This window comes from Punica granatum, chromosome 7 (genome assembly GCF_007655135.1).
Source record: "Punica granatum isolate Tunisia-2019 chromosome 7, ASM765513v2, whole genome shotgun sequence".
Classification (NCBI taxonomy): Eukaryota; Viridiplantae; Streptophyta; class Magnoliopsida; order Myrtales; family Lythraceae; genus Punica; species Punica granatum.
The window spans coordinates 8,197,241-8,212,297 of NC_045133.1; the positions used below are offsets into that span (position 1 = coordinate 8,197,241).

At 37.2% G+C, this 15,057-nt stretch overlaps 1 long non-coding RNA gene across 1 annotated transcript; it reads right to left on the reverse strand.

Moving 5' to 3' along the window:
- Positions 1-11,211: 11,211 nt before the first annotated feature.
- Positions 11,212-12,482, reverse strand: LOC116213266. The gene is made up of 2 exons (XR_004158032.1): positions 12,070-12,482; positions 11,212-11,905 (listed from the first exon to the last, which is right to left on the reverse strand). It is a non-coding gene; the product is annotated as an uncharacterized LOC116213266 (long non-coding RNA).
- Positions 12,483-15,057: the final 2,575 nt, after the last annotated feature.

Sequence of the window (15,057 nt, forward strand, 5' to 3'; positions counted from 1 at the left end):
TGACCCGATTTAGGACCCTTTTATATCTCTTTGGCTCTCTCTTGTAAACATAATGACAAACGACCACATTTATGCATCTTAAGAAAGAGAAAATGAAGAGAGGGTTAGAGTTCTTGCAATTTGGGGCTTTTGGGTTCTTTGAGTGATCAAGAGTGTGTACACTTGTAATTTCGCGATCTTCTAATGCCGTTGATGTTTCACGCTTCGGGCTTTACCACATAAATCTCGATCTCTTGATTCTCCTCTATCTCTACTCTACTTTGTTGCTTTGAGTTGTTGCCCGGCTTGCTCGTATTTGAGATTCTTGAACCTGAGTTGTTTCCGCATTATTGTCACTACAATTGGTATTAGGGTTTGAGAATGTCAACGAGATTTGAAGTAGAGAAGCTTGATGGGTCGAATGATTTCGGGTTGTGGAGGATTAAGATAATAGCTTTACACATTCAACACAGGTTTGATGGAGCGCTTGATGGAAAATAGCCGGCTAATGTGAAGAGAAGCAGAAGAGTACAGACATGGCCAAACCCCTAAGTGCGATTCAATTGAGTTTGTTGCGCAAGGTGCTTCAAGAAGTGTGTGACATGAAGTCGGCTTCAGAGTTGTGGAAGAAACTTGAATCGTTGTATTTGAAGAAGTCATTGCCAAATAGACTATATTTGAAGCAGTAGATGCATTCGAGGACCTTTGTTGCCAATCTCGTGGACTTGTTCAACCAAATCGTCATGGACCTTCGAAATGTTAAAGTTGAGGTTGACGATGAAGACCAAGCTCTACTCTTATTATGCTCGCTATCAGAGTCGTATGAGAATCTTGTTGATACGATGTTATAAGGTAGGACGAAGCTTATTATCGAAAATGTGAAGACATCGCTACTCTCTATTTAGTTCATGAGAAAAGTGATCGAGAATCAATCAGGCGATAGCAACGGTCTCTTTGTACGAGGTCGGGGGAATGAGAGGAATTCTCAAGGCCAAAAGAAGTCGATGAGCAAGTCAAGAGGGAGAAGGTGATGTGTTGGAATTGCAAGGAGAAGGAGCAAGGGCACCTCAAGAAGAATTGTCCGAAGATGAATGGGAAAGGTAAGAGTGTTGATCCTTCGGCCACCGCCGGAGTAGTCGAGAGGGATTCGGATGAGGGGGAGCCTATTCTTGCAGCAAATAAAGTCACCAAAGCCCACGAGGATGTGAGTGGTGATATGCTCGCTACCATATCGGATAGCTCGGAGACTAGTTGGATCTTTGACTCGGGATGTTCCTATCATATGTGTCCCAACGGAGAGCTCTTCACCACATTTGAGAAGCTTGAAGGCGGTAAGGTTCTCATGGGCAACAATAACGTCTATGGAGCGATTGGTATTGATACGGTGCGGGTGAAGATATTTGATGGGATGATTAGAACATTGTCTAATTCATGCATGTCACTGAGTTGAAGAAGAATATGATTAGTTTGGGTACTATTGATGGACTCGGATATGAATACAAGGGGAAAGGTGGAGTCTTGAAGGTCTCGACGGGCACCCTTGTGGTCATGAAATGTGTAAAGCACAGTGGCCTATATACACTATAGGGAAGCATCATTACGGGAACTTCAGCCATGAGTTTAGCGGATCAAGATGCAATCACAACGAAGTTTTGGCACATGAGGCTTGGCCATATGAGAGAGGGGGGTTTGACTGAGTTGAGCAAGAGAGTATTACTTTGCGGTCAGAAGACAAGGAAATTGGATCTCTAGGAGCATTGTATTCTCGGGAAACAACACAAGGTGAAGTTTAGCACCATAGTTTATCGGAGCAAGTGTATTTTGGACTATCTTCGCTCAAATCTGTGGGGTCCTTCTCAGGTACCGTCCAAGAGCGGGTGCAGGTATATGCTAACCTTTTATTGATGACTATTCAAGGAAGGTTTGAGTATATTTTATTAAGTATAAGAGTGATGTATTCTTGAAGTTGAAGTGTTGGAAGGCACTTGTTGAATAGCAGACCGGGAAACCAGTCAAACTATTGAGAACTGATAATGGCTTGGAGTTTTTTAGTGATGAATTTAACAGGTTCTACAATGAGCAAGGGATAACAAGACACCGAACAGTTCCGAGAACGCTATGACAAAACAGTGTGGCCGAGCAGATGAACAAGCCAGTCCTTGAGAAAGCCCAGAGTATGCTCTTTTGTGCAGGTCTCAAGAAGGAGTTTTGGGCAGAAGCTTGTAACACAACTGTCTACGTTATTAACAGGTCTCCGTCGACCACCATGGAGTGCTTGACCCCAAATGAAAAGTGGACGGGGTCGCCTACCAACTATGTTGATTTGAAGGTTTTCGGGTGTTCAGCTTATGCTCATGTCAGAGAAAGGAAGCTAAACCCGAGAGCAAAGAAGTGCATCTTACTCGGCTATGCAAATGGGGTGAAATGGTACAGGTTATGGTGCCCAGATGGTTCGAAATTCCTCATTAGCCGTGATGGGACCTTTAATGAATTAGCTATGTTGAAGCCAAGTCAAGGGGCTAAAAGGAAGGTGGTGGAGCATGAGGAGCAAGTGGAACCTAGTAGGAAACAGGTGGAGCTCGATCTTGAACCATCAGAAAATCCACAATAAGTTAAAGAAGTCCATCTCAAGCTTCCTCAAGAGTAGCCGTAACAATGTCCTCTCCAAGACTGCATCCTCGTTAGAGACAAATAGAAGAGGCAAATAAAACTTACCCAAAGGTATGGGCATGCAGATATGGTAACTTATGCATTCAATATAGTGGAAGAGATCGAGGGTGACGACCCATCGATCTACGTGGAAGCTATTTAGAACAAGGACTATGTGCAATGGAGAGCAACCATGATAGAAGAGATGGAGTCACTTCAAAAGAATCAAACGTGGGAGCTTGTGAAACCTCCCAAGAACTAGAAGATTGTGTGAGTACAAGTGGGTCTACGGGAGGAAGGAGAGAGTTCGAGGTATAAGGCAGGACTAATGGTGAAAGGCTTTACACAGAGGGAAGTAATAGATTTCCATGAAGCATTTTCTCGAGTTGTGAAGCATACTTCTGTCAGGATGCTACTTGCATTGATGGCCTTGTATGACCTCGAGCTTGAATAACTCGATGTCAAAACCGCGTTACTTCATGGAGAAGTTGATGAGTGGATCTATATGAAGCAACCGGAGGGATTTGTTGTTCCTTGAAAGGACAACCACGTTTGCTTGTTGAAGAAGTCCCTCAACCGGCTTAAGCAATCACCTCGGCAATGGTATAAGAGGTTTGATTCGTTTATATGCAATAATAGTTTCTCTAGAATCAAGTATAACTGTTGTGTGCATGTGAAGAAGCTCTAGGATGGTTCCTACATTTATCTATTGTTATATATTGATGATACAATGATTGCTGCTGTGAATAATAAGGATGGGATAGATGCATTGAAGTCTCGGTTGAATGGTGAGTTTGAGATAAAGGACTTGGGAGCTACGAAGAAGATGCTTGGCATGGAGATTTGCAAGGATAGAGTTGCAGGGTCATTATTCTTATCTTAGAAGGGCTACATGGAGAACGTTCTGTAACGTTTTAATTATGCTAATTCTAAGCCGGTTAGTACTCCTCTTACTTCGCACTTTTGTCTATCTCTACTGATGAGGAGGTTGGATACATGTCGAGGGTTTCTTATGCTAGTGCAGTAAGAAGCTTGAAGTATGCTATGGTTTGTACTAGACCTGATATAGCTCAAGCTGTAAGTATGGTTAGTCGATATATGGATAATCCCGGAAAGGATCGCTGGAAAACGGTGCATTGTATTCTTAGCTATCTCGGAGGTTCTGCAGATGTGGTCTTAATGTTTGATAGAAGCAAAGATGTCTCATGTAGGATTGTTGGATATACGAACTCGGACTATGCAACTAATAGAGATAAGATGAAGTCAACGACCGAATATGTCTTCACTTTGTTGGGTTGTAATGTGAGTTGGAAGGCGGTCTTGCAACCCACGGTTGCCTTGTCGACAACAGAGGCAGAATACATGGCCCTAGCGGAAGCAGTGAAGGAGATACTTGATTGAAGGGACTCATTGGGGACTTTGGTGTTGATCTGGAGAAGTCGGTGGTGTACTATGACAGTCAGAGTGTCATTTGCTTGACGAAGAACCAAGTCTATCATGAGAGGACCAAACATATCGATATCCGCTATCAATATATCTAAAAAGTTGCTAGTCAGGGAGTAATGGAGATCGAAAAGGTCGGGACAACCGACAATCCAATGGACATATTGACGAAGCCCGTGACCATGAACAAGTTCAAGCACTGTCTAGACTTGGTAAACATTTGCAGAACTTGAGATGGAGCCCTATGGAGCAAGTGCAAAATTGAAGACATGTCAAAATTTGTTGAAGATCAGTGAAGTGAGGGATTTGTTGATCGAGGTGCCTCGCATTCGACCTTGGAGACTTGGAGATTCAGGAGTCTCCGGAGATTCAAAGAACGACAAAGAAATTGACGAAGATGATGGAGAAGTATTGGAGGAGTTGATTAGCGGTTCAAGGAATCATCCCCTCGTGCTGCAACATTGCCTAAAGGAAAATTTGCGGTTCTCTGTCAGAGTCGCAGCACTACAGGGCATGCTACAGCATCGTCTGAAAGCTCAACTGAAATTTGGGCGAGCTCAACCCGCAACCCGACTCGACTTTCTTTGTATTTTTACACTCTAATTTTCTTGGGTTCACCTCCTTCGACCAGGTTTAGGACCCATTATATCTCTTTGGCTTTCTCTTGCAAACACAATGAAAAAATGACCACATTTATGCATCTAAAGAGAGAGAGAAGGAAGAGAGGATTAGGGCTCTTGCAATTTGGGGCTTTTGGGTTCTTTGAGTGATCAAGAGTGTGCAAGGACCTCGTGCCAACCTGGGCTATGACCATCATTCGCGGAGCACATCAAATCAGAGAACTGACAAAACACCTGGGGATCGCACGTAAGAAGACGGACCTTAAAAAGATAAACAAATAAGTCTACGAGTTCTAAGTGCTTAATTTCGATTATTCGTGTTTATTTTCAAAAGTGCACGAGTTAATTGACAATATTTATTTATCCGAAGACATGTATGTAAAACGGATTTCAAAATGTGACGCGCACTCTCCAAAGACCTCGTGCAAAACCCAATTGCTTGTATTTTTCGGTAAAAATGCATGTTAATTTTTATCTGATAAAACCCTTTATTCATATGTTTTACTCAATAGGATAAATGTTCGAGACGCAAAAATCGATAATCTCACATATTGAAAAATATTCATGTCGAGGTGGTTTACAATTAAAAAGTGTTTTATAAACCAGATGATATTTTTCGATAATTTTTCTTCGGTCAAATGTGCTTTAAAATCCCGAAAGGGGTGAAAATGAAATTTTTTTAAAAGTTTGAGGGCAGATATGTTATTTTTGTTCGACTAGACCAATTTAGTTCAACTGGTTGAACTGAGCTCCCACCAAGTTAGAAATTTAGGATAGGAGCGCGATTCTCAACCACATCCCTGTATAGAGGCGCGACTACCAAACGTGTAACGCAGGTAGTAACAGCACTCCCGGGCCAGCTGTCCAAACGGGACCCATCCGAACCTCTCAAATTTCCAAATAAATTTTCATTCTTACCCCTAAACAGTCGTTAATTTCAAAACGACCCTTGACTTATAAATAGAGGGTTATTTTCAAAAGTTTGGACTTTTGACCATTCTCATGTGCTGACACTCTGCCAAAATAATCCTAAAAATCCTTAATTACGCATAAGTTCATACATATTTAGTAGGATTTGGTGAGCTTGTGTCTAATTTCTACCTATCTCAAGTTCGGCGATTCGAATCATTGCCTGAACTAAGGTGAGGAGAGGCGTCACGCCTCTGTCTAGAATCGGGACGTAGCTCTATAGCTCTCATCTCGGTCGATACGTGCTTAATTAGTGTAATTATGAGTAAATTAGACTAATATGTCGCTAGTTCATGTGAATTAGAGCCTAATAAGGATTAATTGGATAGTATCATGCCTGATTAGGACCAAACTCGGGTAATTAAACTTGATTGTCTTCTGGAAAAGACTAATTGCATGGACTTGATTTGGTGTTAATTGAGTCAATTTGAGTATAATTAGGTGTAATTAGCTTGTGTACGTGCTAATTAGGTTCTAATGAGGCTTAATCTTGCTTAATTACTCATGTTAATATTCTGGTCGTGTGTTGATTTAGTCCAACTTGAGGTAATTGGGTCTAATTCGGCTCAAGTCGTACGTAACTAGATTAATTACAAACTTGGCTATGAGTAATTACGCTTGGATTTGCTTAATTAGGTAAAATTAACATGAAATTGAACTTTGTAAAATTCTATAATTTTCTATAAATTAGGCTTAGATGAGTTAATTTGATGATTCTGTGCTTGATTAGGCCTAATTATGGGTAATTAACTTCCCATTGTTTGGAATTAGGCTAAATTAGGTTCAGTTGCCCTTAATTAGCTCAAAATCGACCTCTTAAAAATGCTAGAAATTTTTTGCTGAGTGAACCGAGAGTCAATTGGTCGATTCATGGGTTGATTAGGTTTAATTAGATGCTAATTGTGTTTATTAGTCACTTTCCTTATGTAATAAGGCCTAATTGTGGCCACTTGTGGTGATTCTTACTTCAATTGATGGATGAAACCTTTGTATGTGTGAATGATGGGGGAACGAGTGGTTTAGGGTCCACTTAAGTCCATTTTTTTCTTAATTAGAGTCTAATTAGGAGTAATTAGACTGATTTAGGTGAAATTGACTTAATAGTGTTTCGACATTAGGAATTGGTGTCTAATTGAGTCTAGTTGGGTGTCCTTAGGCTTGATTAGTGTAAATGACCACATTTCTGTGTATATGGCCGAATTTATATGTGAATGATAGAGTCAAAATAGGTCAAACCGTAAAATTATTGTATTAATTTGTAGTAATCATGTACATTTGGCTTAATCACATGGATCTAAGGGTAATTAGATACTATCTAGAGTATCTTAGCCTCTTTGGAAGGCCTTTGCGACCTTAAATCTGTTAAAGTCAATCACTTGACTTAATTGGATTAATAATTCGATTTTTGTGCATAAATTAATTAAAAATGGTTAGCCACTTATGCTGGCACATAATCATGGGGATTAAGGGTAATAAACCCATTAATTGAGTCTTCGAGTCCAAATCAAAGGTCAAATTGAACTTAAGGGGATATTTTTTTAGGATTAATTGTTTAATTCATCTAAATATGGCATTGTTAATAAAATTGGATAAAATAGGAAAATCTAGAATAAAATGCGTAGATAAAGGAAAATATACTTAGAAATTCTCTTGATTATGGGCCCTATGCCCGTTTTCCTCTTTTCGAGTTCTAAGCCCATTTCTAGCCCCACTCGACCCATCACACGAATATCGGCCTGACTATATGGCTCATTCATTCTTGGCCAAAAGGTATGACCCATTCATCTTTTCGACCCAAATGTGTGGTCCATATTTTTTAAAGTCAGATTGTATAATTTATATATAAACATGTGTATCGTGCAGAGTCTGTAATTTGTTCTTTATTTCCGTTTACATATGCGAATAAAGACTTCGACCCTAGGATTAACAATTCGACTTCAAAAAAATAAAAAAGAGTTAGAACTATTAAGGAGTCTAGAAGGGTAATGAAAGGGCGAGTTATTGACTTGTGGGTCTCTAATATCGTAATAAAGCCCACGGAATTATTTTTCTGGTTAGAAGACCGAGTCAAACTTAAATCCTTAGGCAATTAGTATCTTGATCCCGTAGGTGACTTAGGTGCATTGGCTAAATAAAACGATGGAGTGGTAACTCCGATCTAATTGGATCCCAGGCCACACGAACTAACTGAATCTCGAGTCATGGCAGAGCCTAAAAACCACACCGTGTGATGAAGTGTGTATACTTATAATCTCTTGATCTTCGAATAGATTTCTCCATGCTTTGGCATCGTGGATGTTTTCCGCTTTGGATTTTACCACGTAAACTTGTCTCTTGATTCTCCCCCATCTATACTCTACCTTGTGCTTTGAGTTGTTGCTTGGGTTGTTCGTGTTTGAGATTTTTTATTTTGGATTGTTTCCGCATTATTGTCGCTACATGATAGGAACGAAATTAAGCTATTGCATTTATCATGACAATTCTATTTTCTGATCTTTTTCCTGTAAAATAAAGCTAAACTAAGAACGTTCACAAAATCAGTATCAGCATAAAGGGGCATGAATTTAGAATGGGGAAAAATAAAAGAAGAGAACGGAAAAAAACATAACTCATCATTACTTACTCACACTTAATTGTTCTTTTATCTCTTCGGAGACATCCGATAAAATTGCAACGATCAATACAGAGAAGAGAAGACCATAGCTTACGATTATCATTAACTTGAGCACAAAGAGACCATGCAACCAGAGCATCATTTTGCTCCCTTACTTTATTAGCAAATGTATGAAACTTATAACCGAGAAAATGAGAATCCTAAGAAGGTTTCACAACTAAGATTAGTCCTTCCACTTACCTCATAGATTATACATCCCGGTTGTGATGTCAAGCGTGCATGGGCCTTCCCGTGTTATGTGCCGTTTACACTCTATGCAATGGTCTTGATCCCTGTGTTGGTCATATATGTTGTAATGACGAATTGGGATATCCCAAACAAAACTACAGAAGAACAATGTGGTACCCCAAAAAGACGTGAGGAAATCGAATTGGTAAGAGTCGCCGTAACGGAGAATGTGGAGACCAAGGTCGTCATCCTTGGACTTCCAATGGACTGTGAGGACCTCTTTTCCCTGCAAAGAGTATGTAATGGAAACAGTTATTGGCATAGACTGCGAGACCAATATCATGGACAGTATAATGGATAATAGCATGAGAGACCCTCCCGGGGAAGCCATGATTTTTGATAGTATTTGTTTTGATCTTTTATGGTTTACTGATCAATGAGATTAGCATATAAGTTGGGAGAGGAGCTTCCATTTATATCTATATCTATATCTATATCTATATCTATACCTATGTAGATATATAGTAAAATTCACCTAAGAAGCAATGACGGAAAAGAAATTCACCAAAAGAAAAACAATACATATGCTTAAGTTAATGCACTTGAAAATAAAATTAATTTTAATTTCTCAAATTAAAAAGAACCGCTTAAGAATTAAAATAAACTTAAGTAAAAAGAAATGCCACTAATGATCTATAAGTAGCCTAAATTCCCTTAATAGTAATGTTTCTTTCGTCCTTAGCTAAGTAAGTAGCTTAATTTTGATAGTGATTATTATATCTCTATTTAGTAAAATTTGGAAAACATATTTTCCGTTACAGATTGTTTGTTGAGGCGCTTGATGGGTAAGTTAAGAATATGAAATCTACAAATTCAGTAGATGGAATCAACCAAAAATTAAATAGAGAGGGCAACAACAAGGCTCTAGGAAGCCTAAAATTTAATTGCAAAATGAAAAACAATTTAAAGAATTATTACTAATTCTATGTAATTAGCTTTGGAAATTGATAAAACATTCACAAATATATACGTAAATGAAACAAAAGAAGAGGATCAAATGAGCATATATTTCATTTCTTCGCCAGGTTGTTATTAGTTCTTTATATTAATATGTATAAACTAGCCTTCTAACCCGGATGTTGCGCGGATATTTTTTATCTCTCTTATTAAATACTTTATTTTATTTTATTGTATAATTAGACGTGAGGAGTTCAAATGAGATTAGTTGCTTTACGAAATATTCCTCCTTGATTGATCAATTTTTTTCATTTTTTCTTAGCATATGACATGCACACCAAAAAAAAAGGTGATGGAGCTATTTTTCCAAAAAAGGAAAGAAAGAAAAGGAAACAGTCTCAAATTACTGCTATCTTTGAATTGATTTATCAGTCTATATATTTTATGAATATATACATTAAAATCTTTAAATCTTTTTCAGCACCTATAAGGAGAAGAATATAAATTTGAATTACAAAAAGTGTACTTGTTGGGAGGGAAATAACTTTTAATATTTGATCTTCCGAAATTGCGAGAGCAATATCTCCCACAATTTCAGATGATTTAAAAAACCTTTTATATGAAGATCTATTAAAGTAGAAACATTTACTCTTATTTTCTTGGTTTACAAAGTTAAGCTCAACTATTAGAACCTATCATGCATGGATTATTTGAATTATTTTTTGTAAGATTTATTTAGAATATGCATGCATTTTGATATTAAGTTTATATAGTTTTTCTTTGATTTATTTTAACGGATTTGGCATTTCAATTTTTTATTTTAATAATTTATTTGATTTGCTAATGTTGCTTTCTTGCAATTCGTTCTATAAGAAACTATTTAAGGTTTAAGTTATTATCCAAAAAACAAAATAGAACACAAAACTATGAGGGAGGTCATAATGGATAAAATGTGTTCATTACTTTGTATATGCATATATATGCGTGTGTGTGTGAGCGATCATTCCTTCATCTTTTAATATGGTGGAAGAATATATCTGAAACACAAAATGCAACTTAGAGCTTTAGGAACATAAAACGATAATAAAGTAGAACTGGACTTTAGTTTAAGAATTTGATAATTGAAAAGGTATACATGAAATATATTCTTTTTCCGTATTCTTCTATTTCATATATCTCAATCATTAATTGCCTATTGAATGTTGTAGCTATTTATATACAATTACTATATATAATCTATATTTAAGTATCTATATAAACATTCTTAATTTAAATCTTTTTTTGATAGGTTTCTTAATTGAATCTTAATTTAATCATTAATGCTATAATTAATTGTATTTTAATAAGTTTCTTAATTGAATCTTAATTTATCCAGTATATATATAAACATTCTTAATTGAATCTTTTTTTGATAGGTTTCTTAATTGAATCTTAATTTAATCATTAATGCTATAATTAATTGCTATTTTAATATTACAATAGTTAATAAATTACAATGTATTGACTGAATATATTTCTTTCTATAAAGCTATTTCACTCGTCTTTTAACGTAAAGCATATATATAGTAATGCCACTAATTAATTAGGTGAGGTAAATATGTTAATTAAATTTAAATAAAGTGTAAAACTTAATCAATTCATGATTACACGGATGTGATACATTTCAAAATACATAAATTTTTGTATGAATAATCAAATCTGTAATATATGTGCAACTAAAGATAGATATAGCGTCAATGGAGTCAACAATCATAGTAAAGACAAATATAATACATTTTTTTATTTATAATATATTGCTTGAACATCACTTAACACAACTAATAAAATTGGTTTCCTTGGCCCCTTCCTTTTACTTGTCCACCCCGTATTCTGCCCATCGTGCTTTGTTAGCCCCCGATTTGTCATATGTAATCATATAAGCTCATGCATAGATTTTTTATTTAACAACAAAAAGAAACTAGTTATGTTCAAATGCTAAATAGACTTTAGCTCCTTGATAATCCTGGACATTCCATGTCTTCGCCCGATCGGTTTTTTAATCAATAGAGATTATTATTTAACTCGTGGGCACATAGACTGCTACAAGTATATCTAGTCAAATTAATCTTGGCGGCGTTCTCTCTTACCATATTTTGATCACTCATACTCGAAAAAGCAATCAAGTTACTGAAACTCGATATAAAAATTCATGTAAAGACAATTCGTTGGTGTATCCGCTATCACGGTTGCTTCCACCACCGTACCAGCCGCTGCTGCCACCACCTAGGTGGCAAATCCAAAGTCATGGGACCTCCCGATCTCATGGGACTGCCTCATTGACAGTGATGCTATTGTCGTCAAGATTCTAGTAGTTCATCCCCTTGATCGCATCCTTCATGAACTTCTCGTTGATCTAGGTGACGAATCCAAAGCCGTGGGACCTCCCGGTCTCACGATCGTTGATGACCTGCGGGTTCGGAGGGAGGAGCTCAGATTCGACGGACGAAGAAAAAAAAAGGGGAAATGAAATTGTGGTATCAATTTGATTAGATCTCCCTTACTAATGAAAAGATGAAGATGGGACATATCGTAGATCTCCATTACTAATGAAAAGATGAAAATTGGACATACCGTCTCTTCTAATCGAGGATCCCGCAATACGCACTAAAGGCCCGTTCAGGGGATTGGTAGTTAGTGGCCCAAGCAAGGCAGCCAACGAAGCACTAATACTCAACATCAGTGAGGCCATGGCAACAACAACCAATAAGAAAAGAGATGCTTGAAAGGGAAAGAAAAGAGCTGAGTGATTTTTGTGGGAGGGAGGAAGAGGACGGCTTTTATAGAGGAGATAGAGGAAGAGATACTTAACCGAAAGTAATGAAATAATCAAAATGCTGACATGACAGACTTTCATATATCGAACAAAAGACTTTCATAGCACAAATATGAGGAGTCAACTTTAATATATTATAAATAGATTATGTAGAAGCATTGAAGCACCAAAAGGGTGGAACTTACTCAATTAATTAATTTGTCCAAACTCTTGATAATGGAGTAGTCCTTCCTCTTTCCCCTTATCTCTTTTCACATGTGCCATTTTTTATTGTCATTTTATTAGGAACCTAATTTTTAGGTCACCTAATATTAGGTACCAAATATTGTCATTTGTAATATTAGGAACCTAATATTTGGTTTCCCTCGCTGAAACCTAGTTCTGAGGGAATTTTTCCCTTGGAAGGATTTCCAGTAAATTTTTTTCCCAATAATTTCCGAAACTTTTCTAGGAAACTTCTCTCTAAAAATCCCTTAGCAATTATTTAACTATTGTTTAATTTCAGGAGGAATTTCCGAGAAAAAAAATTCCCTTGGAATTTCCTTTTTTAAATTTTTTTTGAAAACAAATCCACAGAAAATTAACTCTTTGAGGCCTGTTTTTTCGAGGGATCATTTTCCCCCAGAAATACATTGGAAAATGTACTTTTCCGATGGATTTCCAACAGAATTTTCCCTTGGAAATACTGAAAATTCTAAACCGCTGTAGAATTTTTCTAATTTGAAATGAGCGTCACTAATTCAGATTGTTATTTGTCTGGTAATTTGTCTTACCAAAATCAAATGGCTTCCTCATCAAGATACACACATATATATATATATATATTGTAAAACCATATTGGTTACTTTAAATTTTATTAATAGAATAGTATATGTATTTTATACATAATAACTTTGATGATCACGTTAAAATATTGAATAAATAAATGAAATTAGTAATGAAAGAATTGAAGAATAGATTCAGTTGATCTCCTTAAGGGAAAGAAAGTAAGTGAAATCATAGATTAAGAAAGGATCCCAAGTATTATATTATAGTGAACAATAAAAAGGGATCCGTCAGGCCCACAAAGCGTTCTTCCATACTCCAGGCGCGTTTATATTTTTCTAGCTCTTCTCTCTTAGATTTGTCAAATAAATTTAAATTGTATTGTAAAGACAAGAAAGTGGGATTGTATGCATTGGTAAGGTGCAGCTCCTTCTCCCAATTCCCCGAGTCGAATCTTCTTGGCAGTGCTTTCTCTTTTCTCCCATTTTTCACATTCCTATTAAATATATAAATATATAAATAATTAAGCTTGGCAATTAAAACAGGCGCTCTTTTTTTTCCCTTGGTTCGAATTCTTTTAGTTACAACTTTTTGGTGGCATTTTCTCCCCTTTTTTTTTCCTTCTTTCCTTCCCCTTCCTTTGTTGGCTTTTTTTTCCCCTCTCCCTCTTTTGCTATTAAAATGGCCCCATTTTTCTTTTCTTGCCTTTTCTTCTTAATAGGCTTTACTATAATTCATAACCAATAATAAAGATTGCCTAACCTAAATGGATTTCCTAATTGTAGAAATATTCAAAATTTTGATATTATTTACTTAATGATATCATCTAATAAATTTAAAATAACTTTCTAAATGTGTTGTATTTAATTTTAGACTTCCATATTTAATAATATATATGATCTATATCGAATGAAATTATGTTTAATAAATAATAAAAATTAATACCAAAGAATAAAGCCGCGAAGCGCGATTTTTCGACCTAGTATATATATTATGGCCGACAAAGATATCCCCTCTCTCCCTATATATGTGTGTGTGTGTTCGTGTTGAAGGGTTGATGAGATCAGACTCAACTAATATTCGAGACGCAACAAAGTCATGGGTTGTTTTATTAGCAAGGATGGGTGTCGACTCAATGAGGAGAGCGAGACCCAAGAGAAGACCGATATCAATGTCGTCCCAAAAGCGGCAGCTCCTTCTCTCCCTCGAAGGAAAGCAAGAACGTCCTATGATCCCCCATATAGCAGCGGCAGCGGCGGCACTAGAAATGGCGACTTGATTCTTATGCAGCCTGCCACGACAGCAGGGTCAATGTCAACTGTTGAATGTGGCCGAGCTGGACATGGTGGACACGGAGGTGGCGGCTGTGATGGAGGCGGCTGCGGCGGAGGTGGAGGCGGCTGCGGCTGCGGCTGCGGCGGTGGCTGAGGCAGAGGCTTCTAAGGCAGTGAAGGAGGCCGCATGCAACTGAGTGATCTAATTTATTAAGCACGTATGTTTTATTAGTCACCTTAGTGATGCAGCAACATGGCACAGATTATTCATCAATATTTTGCTTTAAAGTTTTTCTGGCCACGGTAGTCATCAAATTGAACTTGGACATCGCCCTTACTTTTTTGTGTAATTACCACCCTCCCACTACAGACAGAATTCGGAACAGCCGAATCGGCGGCTGTAGCACTGCTCTTTTGCAAAACGTAATGTCATTATTCAGACGAAAACAAAAGTTGCGACCTTAATTGATTGTTCGAGATATGTTGCTGGTTTGGGGCTCGTGCAATTCTAGTATTCAAAGCCTGATCAATTCGGTTAGACATCTTCTCGCAAAGGAGTGGCGTGCAAATCTAGCTTTCACATATTCTCCGGGAAGGCAATTCGTGTGCCAACCGATTAGCATGCAAATCTTTGGACTTTTTTCCGGTATTCATTACTTCCATTCACTTTGGGGGCATTCATCATCTTCTCCGTGGTAATATTTTAGGGGCTTTCATATCCCGATCTTGTATAATTTAATTTAATAA